Source organism: Monodon monoceros, unplaced genomic scaffold (assembly GCF_005190385.1).
Source record: "Monodon monoceros isolate NGI ecotype Baffin Bay Population unplaced genomic scaffold, NGI_Narwhal_1 Super_Scaffold_12, whole genome shotgun sequence".
In the NCBI taxonomy this organism is placed as follows: Eukaryota; Metazoa; Chordata; class Mammalia; order Artiodactyla; family Monodontidae; genus Monodon; species Monodon monoceros.
This window is the reverse complement of record NW_021703768.1, coordinates 38,482,189-38,489,506: the sequence shown is the minus strand read 5'-3', so window position 1 is coordinate 38,489,506 and position 7,318 is coordinate 38,482,189. Positions and strand designations below refer to the sequence as shown.

The following is a 7,318-nucleotide window of genomic DNA, read 5'->3' as shown; positions in this document are numbered from 1 at the left end:
ATTGGTCTAAGTTAAACACTTATCTTAAACTGAGTCAAACACAGTAACCTGTCTTTTAGCCACATTTGATTGGTCCATGGTTAAGCCTCCAGTCCAAATTTGGTTTCTGTGACTTTTCTGAAAAATATTTGGACTTGGGATTTGTAGTGTAAGATGTCTTAATGTGTGGCCGATGAAAAAAATGAACACCTTTGAGCTGTTGTGGCTTTGTTTTCTACCTTGAGGACAGTGGAGAGGAATCCTCATGAGAGAGTGAACAGTGTGAGACACACATGAAGAAGGGATCAGAGGAGACAGAGATAGAAACTTTACAAGACTGTGCTCCCTGATTCCATTTATTCCCAAGGCCAAGATGTCAACCTGCTTTTGAAATGGCTCAGGTGTTGAACTCATTTTTGGATTTCCCCATCTTATTCTTTAGAGAGCGGAAGTGGCTTTATTTACAGCCCTTGTGAATTTGGGAACAATATATATCTGAAATGACCTTAATAAGTGCTAGATTTAAATCAATATAAGAAAAATGGTTTTATGTGTTCACTTCTGCAGCATATATACTAAAATTGGAATGATAAAGAGAAGATTAGCATGGCCCCTGCCCAAGGATGACATGCAAATTCATGAAGTGTTTCATATTTTAAAAAAAAGAAAAGAAAAATGGTTTTAAAAAGGCAGTGAAGAAATTTAACATAGATTTAATAATTATCCAGGGGAGATGATCTCATAACTGCAGTCAAATGCCATTTTTATGAATTTTTTAAAAAGACTACATACAAAGCAATGCAATTGCTATCTACTTACAAATGCAAAAGAAGGTAAGCATGAATTATCAGTATGAATCAGGTGATCCACTGAGTTTTCTGTATATAAAACCAGTATTCAAAAATCAATTGTATTGTAACGGTTAAAAAATGAAATTAATGAAAATCAGATATCATTTAAAATGTGTCAAATAATTTCTCAGTCCCTTTCTTTTTCTCTTCTTCTTCTGGGACCCCTATAATTCGAATGTTGGTGCATTTAATGTTGTCCCAGAGGTCTCTGAGACTGTTCTCAGTTCTTTTCATTCTTTTTTCTTTATTCTGCTCCGAGGTAGTTATTTCCACTATTTTATCTTCCAGGTCACTTATCCGTTCTTCTGCCTCAGTTATTCCGCTATTGATCCCTTCTAGAGGACTTCTAATTTCATTTATTGTGTTGTTCATCGTTGTTTGTTTCATCTTTAGTTCTTCTAGGTCCTTGTTAAATGTTTCTTGCATTTTGTCTATTCTATTTCCAAGATTTTAGATCATCTTTACTATCATTATTCTGAATTCTTTTTCAGGTAGACCGCCTATTTCCTCTTCATTTGTTATGGCTTGTGGGTTTTTATCCTGCTCCTTCATCTGCTGTGTGTTTTTCTGTCTTCTCATTTTGCTTATCTTACTGTGTTTGAGGTCTCCTTTTTGCAGGCTGCAGGTTCGTAGTTCCTGTTGTTTTTGTTGTCTGTCCCCAGTGGCTAAAGTTGGTTCAGTGGGTTGTGTAGGCTTCCTGGTGGAGGGGACTAGTGCCTGTGTTCTAGTGGATGAGGCTGGATCTTGTATTTCTGGTGGGCAGGTCCACGTCTGATGGTGTGTTTTGGGGTGTCTGTGGACTTATGATTTTATGCAGCCTCTCTGCTAATGGGTGGGTTTGTGTTGCTGTCTTGCTAGTTGTTTGGCATAGGGTGTCCATCACTGTAGCTTGCTGGTCGGACTGAGAAAATATTTGAAGAGATTATAGTTGAAAACTTCCCTAATATGGGAAAGGAAATAGTTAATCAAGTCCAGGATTTGAGAGAGAGTCCCATACAGGATAAATCCAAGGAGAAACACTCCAAGACATATATTAATCAAACTGTCAAAAATTAAATACAAAGAAAACATATTAAAAGCAGCAAGGGAAAAACAACAAATAGCACACAAGGGAATCCCCATAAGGTTAACAGCTGATCTTTCAGCAGAAACTCTGAAAGCCAGAAGGGAGTGGCAGGACATATTTAAAGTGATGAAGGAGAAAAACCTGCAACAAAGATTACTCTACCCAGCAAGGATCTCACTTAGATTTGATGGAGAAATTAAAACCTTTACAGACAAGCAAAAGCTGAGAGAGTTCATTACCACCAAACCAGCTTTACAACAAATGCTAAAGGAACTTCTCTAGGCAAGAAACACAAGAGAAGGAAAAGACCTACAATAACGAACCCAAAACAATTAAGAAAATGGGAATAGGAACACACGTATCGCTAATTACGTTAAATGTAAATGGACTAAATGTTCCCACCAAAAGACACAGATTGGCTGAATGGATACAAAAACAAAACCCATATATATGCTGTCTACAAGAGACCCACTTCAGACCTAGGGACACATACAGACTGAAAGTGAGAGGATGGAAAAAGATATTTCATGCAAATGGAAACCAAAAGAAAGCTGGAGTAGCAATCCTCATATCAGACAAAATAGACTTTAAAATAAAGACTATTAGAAGAGACAAAGAAGGACTCTACATAATGATCAAGGGATCGATCCAAGAAGAAGATATAACAATTGTAAATATTTATGCACCCAACATAGGAGCACCTCAATACATAAGGCCATAAAAGGGGAAATCAACAGTAACACGTTCATAGTAGGGGACTTTAACACCCCACTTTCACCAATGTACAGATCATCCAAAATGAAAATAAATAAGGAAACGCAAGCTTTAAATGATACGTTAAACAAGATGGACTTAATTGATATTTATAGGACATTCCATCCAAAAACAACAGAATACACATTTTTCTCAAGTGCTCATGGAACATTCTCCAGGATAGATCATATCTTGGGTCACAAGTCAAGCCTTGGTAAATTTAAGAAAATTGAAATTGTATCAAGTATCTTTTCCAACCACAACGTTATGAGACTGGATATCAATTACAGGAAAAGATCTATAAAAAATACAAACACATGGAGGCTAAACTATACACTTCTTAATAACGAAGTGATCACTGAAGAAATCAAAGGGGAAATCAAAAAATACCTAGAAACAAATGACAATGGAGACACAACAACCCAAAACCTATGGGATGCAGCAAAAGCAGTTCTAAGAGGGAAGTTTATAGCAATACAATCCTACCTTAAGAAACAGGAAACATCTCAAATAAACAACCTAACCTTGCACCTAAAGCAATTAGAGAAAGAAGAACAAAAAAACCCCAAAGTTAGCAGAAGGAAAGAAATCATAAAGATCAGATCAGAAATAAATGAAAAAGTAGTGAAGGAAACGATAGCAAAGATCAATAAAACTAAAAGCTGGTTCTTTGAGAAGATAAACAAAATTGATAAAACATTAGCCAGACTCATCAAGAAAGAAAGGGAGAAGACACAAATCAATAGAATTAGAAATGAAAAAGGAGAAGTAACAACTGACACTGCAGAAATACAAAAGATCATGAGAGAGTACTACAAAGAACTCTATGCCAATAAAATGGACAACCTGGAAGAAATGGACAAATTCTTAGAAATGCACAACCTGCCAAGACTGAATCAGGAAGAAATAGAAAATATGAACAGACCAATCACAAGCACTGAAATTGAGACTGTGATTAAAAATCTTCCAACAAACAAAAACCCAGCACCAGATGGCTTCACAGGCGAATTCTATCAAACATTTAGAGAGGAGCTAACACCTATCCTTCTCAAACGCTTCCAAAATATAGCAGAGGGAGCAACACTCTCAAAGTCATTCTACAAGGCCACCATCACCCTGATACCAAAACCAGACACAGATGTCACAGAGAGAAAACTACAGGCCAATATCACTGATGAACATAGATGCAAAGATCCTCAACAAAATACTAGCAGACACAATCCAACAGCACATTAAAAGGATCATACACCATGATCAAGTGGGGTTTATTCCAGGAATGCAAGGATTCTTCAATATATGCAAATCAATCAATGTGATACACCATATTAACAAATTGAAGGAGAAAAACCATCTGATCATCTCAATGGATGCAGAGAAAGCTTTCGAAAAAAGTCAACACCCATTTATGATAAAAACCCTGCAGAAAGTAGGCATTGAGGGAACTTTCCTCAACATAATAAAGCCCATATATGACAAACCCACATTCAACATCATCCTCAATGGTGAAAAACTGAAAGCATTTCCACTAAGATGAGGAGCAAGACAAGGTTGCCCACTCTCACCACTCTTATTCAACATAGTTTTGGAAGTTTTAGCCACAGCAATCAGAGAAGAAAAAGAAATATAAGGAATCCAAATCAGAAAAAAAGAAGTAAGCCGTCACTGTTTGGACATGACATGATACTATATGTAGAGAATCCCAAAGATGCTACCAGAAAGCTACTAGAGCTATTCAATGAATTTGGTAAAGTAGCAGGATACAAAATTAATGCATAGAAATCTCTGGCATTCCTATACACTAATGATGAAAAATCTGAAAATGAAATTAAGAAAACACTCCCATTTACCATTGCAATAGAAAGAATAAAATATCTAGGAATAAACCTACCTAAGGAGACAAAAGACCTGTATGCAGAAAATTATAAGACACTGATGAAAGAAATTAAAGATGATACAAATAGATGGAGAGTTATACCATGTTCTTGGATTGGAAGAATCAACATTGTGAAAATGACTCTACTACCCAAAGCAATCTACAGATTCAGTGCAATCCCTATCAAACTACCACTGGCATTTGTCACAGAATTAGAACAAAAAATTTCACAATTTGTATGGAAACACAAAAGACCCCGAATAGCGAAAGCAATCTTGAGAACGAAAAATGGATCTGGAGGAATCATGTTCCCTGACTTCAGACTATACTACAAAGCTACAGTAATCAAGACAGTATGGTACTGGCACAAAAACAGAAATATAGATCAATGGAACAGGATAGAAAGCCCAGAGATAAACCCACGCACATATAGTCACTTATCTTTGATAAAGGAGGCAAGAATAAACAGTGGAGAAAAGACAGCCTCTTCAATAAGTGGTGCTGGGAAAACTGGACAGGTACATGTAAAAGTATGAGACTAGAACACTCCCTAACACCATACACAAAAATAACCTCAAAATGGATTAAAGATCTAAATGTAAGGCCAGAGACTATCAAGGTCTTAGAGGAAAACATAGGCAGAACACTCTATGACATAAATCACAGCAAGATCCTTTTTGACTCACCTCCTAGAGAAATGGAAATAAAAACAACAATAAACAAATGGGACCTAATGAAACTTCAAAGCTTTTGCACAGCAAAGGAAACCATAAACAAGACCAAAAGACAACCCTCAGAATGGGAGAAAATATTTGCAAATGAAGCAACTGACAAAGGATTAATCTCCAAAATTTACAAGCAGCTCATGCAGCTCAATAACAAAAAACCGAACAACCCAATCCCAAAATGGGCAGAAGGCCTAAATAGACATTTCTCCAGAGAAGATATACAGATTGCCAACAAACTCATGAAAGAATGCTCAACATCTTTAATCATTAGAGAAATGCAAATCAAAACTACAATGAGATATCATCTCACACCAGTCAGAGTGTCCATCATCAAAAAATCTAGAAACAATAAATGCTGGAGAGGGTGTGGAGAAAAGGGAACACTCTTGCACTGCTGGTGGGAATGTAAATTGATACAGCCGCTATGGAAAACAGTATGGAGGTTCCTTCAAAAATGACAAATAGAACTACCATACGACCCAGCAATCCCACTACTGGGCATATACCCTGAGAAAACCATAATTCAAAAAGAGTCATGTACCAAAATGTTCATTGCAGCTCTATTTACAATAGCCAGGATACGGAAGCAACCTAAGTGTCCATCATTGGATGAATGGATAAAGAAGATGTGGCACATATATACAATGGAATATTACTCAGCCATAAAAAGAAACGAAATTGAGTTATTTGTAGCGAAGTGGATGGACCTGTCATACAGAGTGAAGTAAGTCAGAAAGAGAAAAACAAATACCATATGCTATCACATATATATGGAATCTAAGGGAGAAAAAAAAAAAGGTCATGAAGAATGTAGGGGTAAGACGGGAATAAAGACACAGACCTATTAGAGAATGGACTTGAGGATATGGGGAGGGGGAAGGGTAAGCTGTGACAAAGTGAGAGAGTGGCATGGACATATATACACTACCAAACGTAAAATAGGTAGCTAGTGGGAAGCAGCCGCATGGCACAGGGAGATCAGCTCCGTGCTTTGTGACCACCTAGAGGGGTGAGATAGGGAAGGTGGGAGGGAGGGAGATGCAAGAGGGAAGAGATATGGGGATATATGTATATGTATAGCTGATTCACTTTGTTATAAAGCAGAAACTAACACATCATTGTAAAGCAATTATACTCCAATAAAGATGTTAAAAAAATTGTATGGAATAATTAGGCGAACACAAGAAAATTACAAAATTTTACCAAACATTAAAAACACCTCAATAGAACTACCATATTCATGTATTAAAAGTATAAATACCAAAAATATGAAGATTTCTTCTATACAGTTCTAAGATTCAATGCCATTCCAATGAAAATACAGTTTTGTTTTTTTTTTTTTTTTGGCAAGACGGTGATACAGAAAGAGCATAAGGAAGAGTTGCATACAATTATTTCATTAACTTGAAAATGGGCAAATATTTCGAAATTCATTTTTATCGTATAGGAAGTTAAATATGTATATGTAAATATATTAAAATAGATATTTACCCATTTCATCTGTACCCTAAATATTTATATGTTAAAGTTGAACAAAAATTTGTTTTTGGAAGATAGGGTATCACTTTATACTTGTAACTGCTTTATATTTGGACGTATACTGGGGAAATAAGTTTTTGTTTTTTTAAGGAGCAGTGTAGTTCAAATTTACTTTTTCTGGCTAGGTATTTTTTGGGTTGAAATTCTCTGATTAATAATTTAGCTAGAATTTGTGTTGTGTTTCCTCCTTCTGAGTTCATTTTCTCTGTCCTTCCCAGACCTCTGTTTTCTGTCTTCCAAGCCCTCCTCCCCAGATCCACTCCATGTGAGGATTAGTTAGTGCCTGGCTATTCGGTAGTAGGGAGAGTCTCTCCTATGAGGCTGTCACAGACCTTCTCCTTTGGCCAACTCCTTTTGCGTATCATCCAATTTCAGCTTCTTTCCTAATATTTCACCACTCCTCTTCCCTTCTCTCCTTAAAGGTCTTTCTCCTCTGTTATTTTATTTTTACCTTTGGGTTACATAATGAATCTTATTCTCTGCCCTTTGGATCTAAAACTGGATATCAAAATCTTTACGTGAGTTATAC

General features: G+C 36.4%; 1 non-coding gene across 1 annotated transcript; it reads left to right on the top strand.

Moving 5' to 3' along the window:
* The first annotated feature begins 530 nt into the window (after positions 1-530).
* LOC114893561 lies at positions 531-637 on the top strand. The gene has a single exon (XR_003792978.1). It is a non-coding gene; the product is annotated as a U6 spliceosomal RNA (small nuclear RNA).
* Positions 638-7,318: the final 6,681 nt, after the last annotated feature.